Source organism: Aristolochia californica, unplaced genomic scaffold, assembly GCF_029961685.1.
Source record: "Aristolochia californica isolate CCGP_79_NKW_82.1479 unplaced genomic scaffold, dmAriCali1.0.hap1 SCAF_9, whole genome shotgun sequence".
In the NCBI taxonomy this organism is placed as follows: domain Eukaryota; kingdom Viridiplantae; phylum Streptophyta; class Magnoliopsida; order Piperales; family Aristolochiaceae; genus Aristolochia; species Aristolochia californica.
The window spans coordinates 27,962,099-27,977,198 of NW_027182290.1; positions in this window are offsets into that span (position 1 = coordinate 27,962,099).

Genomic DNA, 15,100 nt, shown 5'->3' on the forward strand with positions numbered 1-15,100 from the left:
ACTTCACTCTGATTACGTCAAACGGCCTTCGGAACGCACACACTCGAAGATTTTAACAAATTCAATGTTTTATCCCTACTTCAAGGTAACATCACTTCCTATAACTAAATAATTTTAGATTAATATACAAAGTTAGTAAATATTAATTGAAAATGTATAATTAGGATTGTATTGGAGCTATTGATGGAACTCATTTCAAAGCCAACATTCCACTTGAAGATCAACCAAGGTTTTGGAATAGAAAAGGTTATCTCTCACAAAATGTGATGGTAGCATGTTCATTTGATATGCAATTCACTTATGTACTTGCTGGATGAGAGGGGACAGCAGCCGATTCCCGTGTACTAAAAGATGCATTGACTTGTCAAGATAAAATCTTTGTACCTGAAGGTAAGTAATATATTTTTATGCAGTAATTTTTTATCTATTGTATCTTCAATTATTTTATGTGGTATATAACTTTTATTATAGGAAAATATTATCTAGTCGATGCTGGTTATGCAAATCTTTCGGGATTTTTGGCTCCATATCGAGGAACCCGATATCATATGTAAGAATTTGGAGATAATATTCCTAGAAATGAAAAAGAATTATTTAACCGAAGACATTCATCTTTACGGAATATTATTGAGCGAACTTTTGGTGCTTTAAAAGCTCGATTTCAAATGTTAAAAGACACTCCATTTTCTTTTAAGATCCAGGTGAAAATTGTACATGCTTGTTGCATATTGCACAATTATATACGTGCAGAAGATTATGATGATATATTTGAAGATGAAGATGATTTCGGGTGGCGAGCTCGGTGGAGGAGGTGATGCGGTCCAATTAGGTGCAATGGATGATACAGACAGTGACGATTGCGATGATCTTGAGGATGTGGGTAGCCATGTAACAAGCATTCGGAGGCAGAGTGCATTAGAATCCACAAGAGCCGCATAATTTCAAGATGCGATATCGACTTCCATGTGGAACGATAAATGAAGGTTTACTCTTATTACTTTTGAACATGCGTAATTTATATGTACTAAACTTGTAACTCGTTGATTGTAATATTAAAGGCACGAACTCGTTATTTGAATAATTTTTTTTAGGTTTTTTTCAAAGTTGTATATGTATTTATTTATTATTATTTTTTAATTTTATTACTATATTAAACTTCATATTTAAGTCTCTGGTAAATAAAATATAATTAAAGTATGCATTGATTAATTAATTACTTTTAATTTTTTTAAAATATATTATTAATTAATACAATGCAAATCTATCTTATGTTATTAATATAATACTTTTTATTCATTAATCATATTTTTTTATTTACTCTATTGTATTAGTGATTTAATAGTGGTAATTAAAATATTGTTAACTCAAACACTTGGTTTAATTAGCTCATCTTTATAATTAATAAAATCAATGATTTTAAATTTCTAAGATGAAGATGAAGATGAAGTTGTTCACACTAAGGGGGGGTTAGTCAACAAAATGAAAATTTGATCTTCATCTTCATCTTCATCTTATGTATCTACATAATCTTCATCTTCGAAATGGGTGTTAGTCAAGACAACTTCATCTTCGAAATCTTTGAAATAGGGTGTTAGTGTGGACAACTTCATCTTCATCTTCATCTTATAGAAATTTAAAATTATTGATTTTAATAATTATAAAAACGAACTAATTAAGCCAAAGTGTTTGAGTTAACAATATTTTAATTACCACTATAAAATCACTAATACAATAGAGTGAATAAAAAATTTTCTGATTAATGAATAAAAAATATTATATTAATAACATAAGATAGATTTGCATTGTATTAATTAATAATATATTTTGACATAATTAATGATGATATATTAATCAAATGCATACTTTAATTATATTTTATTTACCAGAGAAAATCTTGTCCTAAAAGCAAGAAATCTTGCAAGACAGAAATCGAATTATTATGCAAATGAAAACGTTATGAACAAAAAAATAATAATATGAGATTTGAAGTTGCATGAACTGGATGTTACTATTAACAACAAATCATCATAAACCTGCAATATTTCAATCCAAAATAAAGAAAGAGCAGATTCGTCACAAACACTAGGTAATGTTACATTGAGCGAGAGAGGGCAGTTGTGCAATTGATCAACAGAGAAAGAGACGGGGGGAAGGTGCTGGTTACAACAATGTAAGCTGAAACTTGGACATGAATAGGCGATCTTGCTCTGACCAAGTAGAGAGATAAGGTTTTAGGGGAATAAAAATATGAGTTCCACAATATTCAGGGATTAAAATCCAACTCGTGAAATTTACTACATCCACCAAAATTTCTGCCATTGAAGGAGGATTTTGTGGGAGGTGAAAATAAAGTTCACAGTTGAAAAGATTGGATAAAAATAATCATATTTAAAATAATTGGCAGAAGGATTTTTTGAGGGGTGAAAATAAACTTTATAGTTGAAAAGATTGGATAAAAATAATCACATTTCAAATAATTGGTTCTTATAGCACATAGTCCAATCTGAATCACCAGATGAAACCAGTCCACCACCATTAGTGCTTATGGACTCTGCACATCCAGGCAGTTCAAGAGGAACTCTCAATTTGCATTTCCCATCTCTTCTTTGGTCATCCACATATTCAGGTGATCCAAACCCATTAGTTAGTTGTAGGTCATTCTCTTCAGTTAAAGACGAACTTCTTAGATCAGGACTAATACCAAGATGGAAATCAGCTTTGAGAAGATCATAATCGTCATCTTCTGATTGCCAGCAGTCCAATTCATCCATCTCAAAGATCCCACTAACAAGTCCTTCCCTATGATATCCTCACATCCGATGCCTTATCAAATTTTGTCCTTTGAAGGTGAGTTCCATCAGTTGAGTTAGATGGTGTGGCTGGATAAGACAACTGAAAACTCAAATCAGGCACTAACAAAGCTTTACTTGTGTCACATGTCACATGAAAGCTTTGAGTTGATGAGCTCACTGTTTTAAGAGCCTCCACCATTGACCTCAATTCAATATCATGATCCAAGTAATCTTCCATACTCATCCAAGAGAAGGCAATGTGCTTTTCTGAATGTGAACCAGAGCTAGGCGTACAAATAACATTTTGACTGCCCCAAGATTCAGCTAAATATGGAGAATCCTCTACACGATTGTATCGATATCCCCTTGCTTTTGCTAAACAGCTCTTGTTAGCAGCAGTTATAGCTGATGTGGTAGTTGAGGTCTTGTGAAGATCAAGATCACATTACGATGCTTCTCGTATAAATATGGCAGGGGTGAAATCAAAGGGGGAAATCCGAAGCCGAAGGGTGAAATCGAAGGGGGAAATCCGAAGCCGAAGGGTGAAGCCAAAGGGTGAAATCGAAGGGGAAAATCCGAAGCCGAAGGGTGAAATCGATGCCTAATCAAGACTAGCCAAAGAGAGAAGGGAGTGGGAGGCCGAAAGGGAGAAGAGAAGGAGAAGACAGAGAAGAAAGGGAGGTCGGGAGGGAATAGAGAGAGAGAAGCGAGAGAGAGCTTGTCCGAGAGAAGAGAGGGAGTCACGGAGACGAGAGAGGGGGTGCGACAGAGTGGGCGAGGCCGAGAGAAGACCGAGAGTTGAGGCCGGAGACGAGAGGGAACTGAGATGGTGGCCGAGATCAACGTTGGGGACGCAGGGAGACGAAGGACGAGATCAATGTCGGGGGCGCAGGGAGACGAGAGAGGGAAGGGAGTGCGGGAGAGAGGAAGAAAAAAGAAAAAGACGATGCGCGATGGGGGCGGTGCGAGGAGAGAGAGCGAGGCCGAGAGCGTCGCCTGTCCTTCAATTCGAAGAAGATCAAAAAGGGCCTTCTTCCACATGATTGAAATTAAACCGTGGAGATGAAGGGCCCCTTCATCCCCTGCATCGAGATGAAGCTTCATCTGCGCTCCACTAACGACTTCAATTATTGAAGGGCGTTATGTGGTTGAAGATCATCTTGTCCTTCAAGTTGACTAACCCCCCCTAACACCCTATTTCAAAGATTTCTAAGATGAAGTTGTCCACACTAACACCCATTTCGAAGATGAAGATCATGTAGATGCATAAGATGAAGATGAAAATGAAGATGAAGATGAAGATCAAATTTTCATTTTGTTGACTAACCCCCCTAAAGCAGAATACAGGGCTATGGCTCACACAATCAATGAACTCCTATGGATCAGGTCCCTTCTTACTGAATAAGGATTTTATAAAGGGGTTCTATGGGTCTATATTGTGATAACCAAGTAGCTATTCATATCACTTTGAATCCGGTCTTCCATGAAAGGACCAAACACATTGAAGTGGATTGCCACTTTATAAGGGAGAAATTTCAAGCGAGTATAACCTCCCTCAAACATGTTTTATCACATGAGCAAGTAGCGGATATTCTTACTACACTGGTTACGTCTAAGATCCTATCTTTTATATGTGGCAACTTGGGTATTTATGATATCTTTTCTCCTCCAGCTTGAGGGGGAGTGTTAGTAGGTGGGCTCAAGCCCACACGTCCAAGGAAGAAAGGTCACACATCCTAGAGGTGGCATATTGCTAAATAAGAAGACTTATCATAAAGATGGCATGAAGATGTAAATACTTGTCTATTTATGCCTCTTCTCTTGTAGTGTTATAGCCCCAAGGGCATTATAAAAACTATAAATAGAGGCCCTTAGCTAAGAGATAGAGCATTATGTTCTCTACTTTCTTCTCAAATTCCTCCAAAATCTCCTCTCCCTTCTCTTGGAAGTCGATCTCTAAATACTCTCTCCTTTCTCTCTTCTTTTCTTCTTCTTCTCCTTCTTCTTCTCCTCTCTCTCTATGGCTCGAGATTATTATGAAGGAGTCATAAATTCTTAAAATCTATAGAAGTTCACTGACTGCAGCCATACTCTGTATTTTGCTTTAACACTGGATTTAGCAACCATATTCTCTTTTTGACTCCTCCATGTAACCAAGTTTCCTCCAAATAAGGTGCAATACCTAGAGGTGGACTTCTTATCATTAGGTGATCCAGCCCAATCAACAGTCACAAATCCTTCAATGTTGAGGGACCCGTGTCATTTATATTTGTTGGGAGCTCATTTTAAGTATCAAAGGATTCTATCTAGAGCTTGCCCGTGAATAACTTATGGTTTATGCATGTACTCACTAACTACACTTACGACATATGCTAAATCTGGTTTGGTTATGGTAAGATAAATGAGTTTTCCTCTTAAGTCTCTGATATTTTCCTACATCCACATCTTCACTAGAGCTTGCACACAAGTTGGTGTTAGCTTCTATCGGAGTATCTGCTGGTCAACATCCCATCATTCTCATGTCTTCTAGCAAACCAAGAACATACTTCCTCTGAATTAGATAATCTCATGTTTTGATTTGTAGACCTCAATACCCAAAAAATATTTCAAATGTCCAAGGTCTTTTGTTTTGAATTTGTTGCATATATTCTATTTGAATTCTTGTAATCCTTTTGCATCGCTGCTAGTTAAGACAATATCATCTACATAAACTGCTAATAATACACTTCCCTTCGAGGTATTGTTGACAAATAATTTTTTTTCAACAAAGCATCGAACTCAAACCGCAATATAGCTTGGCTAAATTTGTCGAACCAATCCCAAGGAGACAGTTTTTTTGCCGTATGGTGATTTCTTCAGTCTCCATACCAACTCCCCTTAAACCACAAAACTAGGTGGTTCATGCATATAGATCTCCTCCATAATATCACCATTTAAAAAAAAATTACATCGAGTTGATACACCAGCCAAGAAGAATTTGCAGCAAGTGATAATAGGATTCGTACCGAATTTAACTTGGCCACTTGGGTGAAGATTTCTTCATTATCAACTCCATTGGACTAAGTATAGCCTTTAGTGACAAAACGGGCTTTAAAGCAAGCCATGGAACCATCAAGATTGTGCTTGATGGTAAAAATCTATTTGCAACACATGGGTTTCTTCGCAGAAGGAAGCAAAATCAACGTCCATATTTGATTCTCATGTAAAGTATTCATTTCTTCTTCTATTGTTGTCTTCCATCCTGGATGTCTTAGAGCCTCCTGATATGACTGTGTGACAAATAAAGAGAAGATGGATACAAGAAATTGACAACAAGGAGAAGACAACCGATGGTGAGAAACAAAATGTGATATAGGATGAGAAGTGGAGGGCCTAATGCAAGTCCTGGGCTCCTTTTTGAAGAGTTATGGGCCCAGTATCAAATTGTGGGCTAAAGATGATAGGTGAAGATGGGCTTACCTCATAGGTATCCATTAACTCCATAGATGTGGTATCGTCCGTTGCTTCATGGGGTTGAAGAAGATCTGCTTCAAGTGGCATAACAGATCTCGAAGTTGTGTGAACCAATGAGAGTCCCAAAGGATCATCCTTGGAAGAGTAAAAGGGTGTATCCTAAAAAAAGTAACATTTCTAGAGATAAGTATCTTCTGAAGAGAGGGATTATAGCAGACATAACCTTTTTGGGTACGAGAGTAACCCAAGAAGATATACTTGAGTGATTTAGGATCAAGCTTACTCTTTTGGGGGGATGTGACATGAACAAAACATGGGCATACAAACACTTTCAAGGGAAGAGAGACAAGGTCTTCATCAGCAAATAATAATAAATAAGGGGATTTATGTTTAAGAACTAAGGCAGGGAACCGATTAATAAGGAAGCAGGCAGTAAGTATGGTGTGAATTTAGTAAAAGTAGGCCACATTCATAGAATAGAGAAAGCCATGGGCTACCTCTAGGAAATGTCTATTTTTTCTTTTGGTGACACCATTTTGTTGAGGGGTGTGGGCACATGATGTCTGATGGATAATGTCATGATCTTGACAAAAGGATTGAAATTCATCAAAGAGGTACTCTTTGGCATTATCAGAATGAAAAACTGGATGTTTTTTCCCAAATGAGTTTTTACCATGGCATTAAAGGACTTAGAAATGGAAAAAAAATCACATATTAGTCTTTGAAAAAAAACCAGCCATGTGACTCGAGTCAAATTGTCCACAATTTTGATAAAATATGTAACTTGTGAAATATTTGAGACACTCAATGGTCCATACATCATAATGAATTAAATAAAATGGAGGAACGCCTTTAATTTCAGCTTGTGGTCCTATGGTGTTTGCTCAACTAACATACTTCACAGTTTAAACCAAATAATATTTTTAAAAAGGGAAATAATTGTTGAAGGGATGTTGTTGATGGATGTCCGAACCAGTTGTGCCTCTGTCTGAGAAGTTGAAACTGCAGTCATCGGAGTCAAGTCAAAGTAATACAGGCCCCCTATTCATGGTCTCCACCAATCACCTACTTCGTTGTTAGATCCAAAAAAACACAAGAAGAATGTGAGAAGGTCATGGAGCAATTGAAGCGTTTGGTAAGTTGGCTAAAAGAAAAAAAATTTAAAGGAAATTGGGGAACAAATAAGACATCAGTAAATGGAAGCGAAGGTGTAGTAGAGGAGGATCCCTTGCCAAGAACTTTGGTTTGGGATCTATCGGCTATGGTAAAAAACTTGTTTGATAAATAGGGAGACATGGAATGCAATAGACTTTTGTTACTTGTCAAATGCTTGGAGGTTCTCGAGTCAATGATCCGAGACGAAGAGGTGGAAGTGGCAGAGAGCATACCTGAAGTGACAGTGGCAATGGTTATGGAATAAGATGCATGAGAAGATACCATCATAGTCTTTAGTCTTTTCAAGATTTCATAATCTTCATCGGTTATAGTCTGCTTTCTTTTGTGTGACTCAGGTTTGTTTTCTTTTTTATCAGTATGAAACGAGGCCTGGTTAGTAGTGGCCTAGTCTGGTTTCCATGCATCTTCCAACAGGTTACCACTAAATGATTTTGTCCTCCACAATGAGTGTAGACCCGATTATCTGACCTCAAAGGACTAGATCTAGTCCTACCACCTCTTTCTTGGCCTCCTGTAATTTCTACCATGCCATCTGGTGGTTGAGGGTGTACCCCTTTTCCATGAGTATATAGTGGAGGAAATCCGAATGTGAGTGGTGGAGGATTGATCTAGTACCCGAAATAAGGTGACACTTATGTCATCAAAGGATGGAAGTGCCAAGGATGTGAGAATTTGAGTCTTATCCACCTCAAGGTATGATTTGATATCTGCTAAAGGGATAGCAGCTGCTAAGGCTTCCTACTACTTTTCTTAAACCGATATATTAGTGGATTAGGGCTGAGCAATTTTCCACTCCTAAATCTACCCCTAAATTGTGCCAAGAACTCATGTAGGTTGTCCCCTTGTTTTTATTAAACCTATTTTGAATAGCATCATACTGTTTATGGAGGTTCTTTGTGCTAGAGTATAACTTCACACAATTATCCCATATCTGTTTTCTTACCTCAAGGTGGACCACATTATTAACCACATACTCCATGCTATTGATCAACCAACTGATTACCTATTTATCATTCTTTAACCACTTAATAGAGATGGTGTCCTCCTCATCAATAGGTGGAGCTGGTTTGGTGAGATGGCCTAAGAGGTCCTGTGTAATGAGAAACCTTTTAATCGAGTATGACCAACTCAAGTAATTAGATAACCCTTTCAAGGATATAGTGGTAATCTTGAGAAAGTCACACCAACCGCTGCCCCCCCCCCCCCCCCCCCCCCCCCCCCCTTGTTCCTCAACCATTAGAGATGAACCAAAAAAAGACTTTACTTAGAGGAGAGTTGGGAACCCGAGAGGGAACCACCAAAGAAGACTTGTAAAAAGAACTTATAAGTTTGATTATGAGTAATAGAAGCACCTTGAGTGTCAATAAGGCAACCACAAAGAGTATGAACCAACCCAGGAGGAAGGAGACTTAAAAAAAATTGGAAAAAAGACCAAACCAACCCGGATTGGAACCAAGTTGGGAAAGGAGGAAGATCTTTCCAAAAATAAGGAAATATTTGCAACAACTAATAATGCAATAATTAAGGAGAGTGCATGCTGGCCAAGAGAAAAAAATAGAGAGGGCATGCGATGTTTGTTCACTTAGGGAAGAATATTTACCAAGAATACAAATCAAAGGAGATCTTCCTTCAATCAGCCACTTTCCATAAATAAATTAGGAAACCTTCTTTTAGTGTTTTAGGTGCCAATTCAGCAAATCAATCTCAATCCTGTACTTGCCTTAATTATTTTAGGCAAGGGGATAATTAAGGAAGTGAATCAATAATCATACAAAATAAAATCTCAGATATCTTGGAGATCTTCTAAAGAAGAAACATTTCCTTTTAGTTGTTTGGCGCCAACCACTAACCAAGATATCCTGCTTTTGACTTGACTTAATGATTCTTTCCATGCTCACAAAACTCACAATTTTAACTTAGTAAGTGATCAAGAGGGGTGACCAAGCCTACAATGACATTTTTGTGTATTTGGATTTGTTGTTGTTACTACTCTGTGTGGAAGAGTACAAGAAAGTAGAGACTTCCTCGCTCATGGCCGCCATCCATCACATGTTTCGTCATAAAATCCTAAAAGACACTGATAAGAAATGAATGTACAAAATAATTATGTTTCTTTGTTAATTGACCAACAAACATTAGGATCAAAGGAAATTTTGAAAAAATAAAACATTATCAAGTGACAAAGAAGAAGATAAATTTGCGATACCAGTACCCTGAATTTTGGTATAAGACCCATTTGCAATAGATACAAAAAGTTTCGCAGTACAAAGGCACAAAGAATTCAAGTTGGCAATTTTACTTATGGGAGAGGCTATGAAATCAATGATTCAAGATGGACTAGCATATGGGACAAAAGAAAACATACCTATTGTAACAACAATAACTATAAGAGCACTTTGAGGGGGTAACCATTACACCTTTGAATTTTTTTAGAAAATCATGTGCGATAGTCATCTTCCCTTTAGAGGATCTGAGGTCCCCTTTTTAACAGTTTCTATGGCAGCATTTGAGGCATGATTTGAGAAAAATCTGGTTTTCTATTCAAGTTCCAACACTTTTTACCATGATTGTTACACTTCCCATTGTGGCTAGAATTAGAGGTGGTAAAAGTAAAGTCACTATTTCTCTCTCTACCTCTACCACCATATTTACCTCCTCTTCCTCTTGCTCTACCATAATTTCTACTCCCCTTTCCTTGGAAGAACTTGGCAAATGTATCCAATTGATCTGGTTGAGATGTAGGCTCTTTGGCTGGAATCCTGAGCATTGGAGCACAAACATCATCAAAATAGGGTCTAATAGAAGAGCTAAGTATATGAGATTTTGCAATGTCAAGATAGGGTTTCAAGTTGGCAAGGCATATGGTTGAAACAAGATCTTCTCTTTGTTTTTTCTGGGTCACTATTTCAATTGAATATGGCTGAACAACTTTCTACTCTTATAGAAGACCTCTGAATTTGATAAGGTTTTCATGCAGGTTGTCACCTTGCTTTATTACATACATTTCTGAAAAGTATCATAAATCTTTTGAAGACTGCCAAGAGTGGAATACAATTTAAGACAGGTCCCCGAAATATCCATGGTCGTATCCAAGTGATCAAAGTTATTTTCAATTGATTCTTCTATATTGTTTATCAACTAGCTTATGACCAAAGTATCTTCCTTTAGCCACTTGTGATATAAATGATCACCTTCAGAAATAGGTGGCTCAATTAAATGTCCAACAATATCTCTTTTAGTAAAAATTGTATAATAGATTGTCATCAAGAAGAATAATTACCTAAACTCTCGAGTGGAATAGTGGTGATTCTTAAAACATTATGCTTATTGAAATCAGCATATGATGAAGACGTGGAGGATTTACTTGAAGGTTCTGGCATTCTTAAACACCCAAAGGAATATCTTTTGAAACTCAAGAGATTGAAGACTCAAAAGTATGAATAAAAAGAGTTAAAAATCAAGAGAGAATAACATGTAACTATAGATAACTCATGCATGAAAACACCTATTGACTCCTTAAGAAAAAACCTAATGATGCTTTCAATAGGCAATGAAATAGGGTAATACATGCTGGTAATCCCACGGAATATTAAGTGAAAAGGAGTAAAAAAACAACTTAAATGCTGTCAGAAATTTTCTTTGAGAATTATACATGCTTCCTTTTTCTTATGGACCATTGGGATGTACCATTGTTGGTCAAATTGGATGTGATTTCAGAAAATTTCTTTGAAAACTATGAACTACATAATATACTTACATGCAGATTATCAGTAACTTGAGTATTTGTTAGTATCAAAATTATCTCAATGAAGATATTGAGACAAAAAATGTTATTTTCTAAGACTTGCCTATCAAATTTGTGAGCATTGGTATCTCATCTATTTATTTTGTTCTTGCTCCAAAAAAAATTATGACAAAAATGTAAGAGGGCATTCATGACTACTCCTAGGCATAATATACTTTGGAATCATCTTTGGAGTTTGGATCCATGTCTTAAAAAAGCCAACTCCTCAACGAGCTAAGTATCTATGCAGTATCTATGTTTACTTACCTTTTGTCCATGCTAGAACTGTTGCACCATCACTTTGAAGCCATAGTACTTATTCTAATGAGAATTTGATGTGGAGTTTGCATGATTGTTGATGATTAGAGAGATTTATAAAATCCAAGTTTTTGTGAGCACACATTTTGAAATTATTTGATTAAGCTTGGTCAAGGGAACTGGACTAGTGATTAGTCACTTTGAAATCATTATTGAGTTCAAGTTATCTCTTGTGCATTGGAATTTAAACTCATGATTATGTTGAACATGTTTGATTGCATACCATGTTTTGTAACACAACTTGTTTTGAGATTAAAGTTTAAAATCAATTCTTATTGAGTTGCTCCCACATAGATTGAGAACGTAGGATTGGTTTTACATTATTTTGCATTCATGTTGTGAAATTCGTTTATTGAGAGACCCAACACATTAGTTAAATTGCATGCAAGTAACCCTTGCATATGCCCGGCTGAGCCTGGTAACCATATTCCATCAACATGATAGTGAGAAAGACCCTTTCCGATTACTGTTGAGGAGATGGAAATTGCAAGAATAGGTTTTGGCTTGAGAAGTTACTTGGTTGTTGGAAAACCTATTGTGCGTCTTGTTGGAAGATGGGCTCAAGCCCACAAGCTCAAGGCAAGAAACTCACATGTCAAAGGAGTTGCACATGTATGAAATATGAAACTTCATTAAAGATGGCATAGAGGTGTAAATATGTATTCTTTTTATGTCTTTTATTTCATCAAGTTGTAGCCCTAAGGGCATTGTAAAGACTACAAATAAAGGCATTTGCTAAGAGGTAGAGCATTGAAGCACTCTCCTCTCTTTCCACAAATTCGTCTAGCCCTCACTTTCACTTTGACGCAAACCTCTTCTCCCTTAATCCAAACTCTCTCCTTCCACGTCCTTCTTCTTCTCCTCTCCTTCTCTCCTCTTCTTCTTTTTCCTCGTTGATCTAAAGTTCATTTCATGAGATCTTAAATTCTACATGGTATCAGAGCAAGAAGTTTAAGATCCCTCTTGATGAAGTTATTATTGAATCTGTTCAAGAAGTTGTAAAAGGAGTTCAGTCATGAAGAGATAAGTTCATTCTCTTCTTATTTACATTTTGTTTCCTTTCCTTATTTACATACTCCTCTTTACTATTTTTCTACTTCTTTAACTTTGAATCACATCAAGTCAAGATAAATCTTTATATGTTGTGAAGATTTATTTTCATGACTAAATTGATGTTATAATCTTGATCTTCTTGTAAATCAATTACAAACGTGATCAAGATCATTTGCTGTTTGCGTCTTATTAAGATTGATGAGTGAGATTCAATTACCTTTATGTAACTTGGATCAATCTCATTTGAGGTAGAATTCCAGCACATGTTGTTGTAACTTCTCCTACTTAATGTTGCTCATGGGTTTGTGTTATGTTGTTGGATGCCCATTATATGTTTGGTGAAATTCCAGCAGTCATTTACCCTTTGTAGTTTCTTTTGATCTTCAACAATTAAATTTTTTAACGTTGAAGTATCCCATGAGCTGAAGATAAATTTCTTCCAAGTATCTTGATTTGCCTTTAAATCTTCTCTAAATATTTTTTTTCTATCTCTCGATTTGTGTTGGAGTTTGGATTAAGGCCTAATTGGTTGCATCTACCTTCTTCTCTTTGTTTTTAAGAATACAAGAGGAGTTGAGTGATGGCTGGATTTTATTCTCACTTGCTAAAAGCACAAATTTTTTGATAATTTGGTGTTTGCTCTCATGAAAGAAATTGGTTCTTGTTATCTTTTTTGGTGACTGATTTGGTCCACGGGTTCTTCAAATTACATTGAGTAATTGTTATTTGAAGAAGGCCCCTTCCCTTGACCTCCACATTTGACTTGCCTCATCATGGAGAGTGGACACAACAGTAATAAGAGTGATATAGTCCGTATTACTATGATTCCACTAAGAGGTCTCTCCAATTACATGAGCTGGTCACAATCGGTCCGGAGGGTTCTTATTACTCGTGACCTCTTAAGCCACGTTATTAAATTTCCTCCTCTGATTGATGAAAAAGATGAGACCTACCACAAGAGGGTTAAAAATGATAACATGGTGATAAGTTGGCTCATCAATAGCATGGAAGAGCACGTGGCCAACAATGTGGTCCACTTGGAAACCGCCAAGGACATATGGGACACTTGTGCTAAGCTTTACTCAAGTACTGCCTCATTACACAAAGTATATGATGTCTTACAAAATATGCTGCATACGAAACATGGAGATAATATTCACGAATTTTTGGTCCAGTTTCAAGGCCTTCTCCAAGAATGGAAAATAGCTCAGCCATACTCCACTAATATTACCGTTCAAGAACGACAGCGAGAAGCTTTGGCAGCAGCCATTTGCTTATCGAATATTAAACCTTACCTTGAGGTTGCAAAAACTCAGCTTTTAAGTTCTTCCGCTCTTCCATCCTTCGATGACATTAGTGCCACATTACTTCGGATATCTTATCCATCCCCTCCTTCTCCTATTGATGCTCTATCGACGATGTTCTCCGACAATCAGGGTACATCTTCATCATACCGAGGACAGGGCAGAAATATGAGAGGGGGTCGAACTATGAAAGGGGCTGAGAATAGAGGTGGTCGAACGGGTCTGAATAATTCCCGTACTGAACCTCGACTTTGCACTTACTGTGGTGCTCAGAAACACCTTGTGGCAACATGCTGGAAACTTCATGGCTAGCCTGATTGGGCCACGGCTAACCCGGTCTCTGTTAGCATTGAGAAACATGAAGATAAGGCTGAATCATCCTCTAGAAATGTGACTCTTTCTGCTGAAGACTATGTTGTATTTTAGAAAATGAAGTCCTTCATGGAATCCTCTATTCCCTCATCATCTACTGCTGCTACTACTATTGCCTCAGGTATACTTTCTTCCTCTTCTTCCTCTTCCTCTTGGATCATCGACTCCGGGGCCTCCGAACATCTATCAGGTAACAAACACTTGTTGCAGTCCTTATCTCCTTGTTATCCTCAAAAATTCATTGCTATTGCTAATGGTACCCAAAACAAGGTCCTTGGGGAAAGGTTCCTCCTCTCTTACCTCATCTATTCCCCTTCAAGATGTTTTGTTTGTCCCTCAATTTCCTTTAAATTTGCTCTCGGTTAGTCAATTAACCAAACAATTAAATTGCTCTATCACCTTCTCACTGTCTTCTTGTGTATTTTAGGATATCACTACGAAGCAGATGATTCGTGGTAGCCATGAAAAGGGGGGTTTGTACTACTTCACTCTTCCACCATTAGCTGCATTATTATCCACTACATCCGAGGCCCAACTTTGGCACAACCGACTTGGTCATCCGTCTACCCCTTCACTTCGTTCTTTGCTTCCGTCCTTAAAAGAACTTTCTAATTTCAGTTGTGAGGTTTGTCAATTAAGGAAACATATTAGTAGTACATATTCTCCTCATCTTACAACTATAAGTACCGCTCCTTTTGAGCTAATACATTCTAATGTATGGGGACCTTTATGTGTCTCAAATATTTCCCAAGTTAAATATTTTATCATTTTTGTTGATGATTTTACCCGAGTGACTTGGTTATATTTATTTAAAGAGCGTTCAGAAATTCTTCCTTTGTTTAAAATTT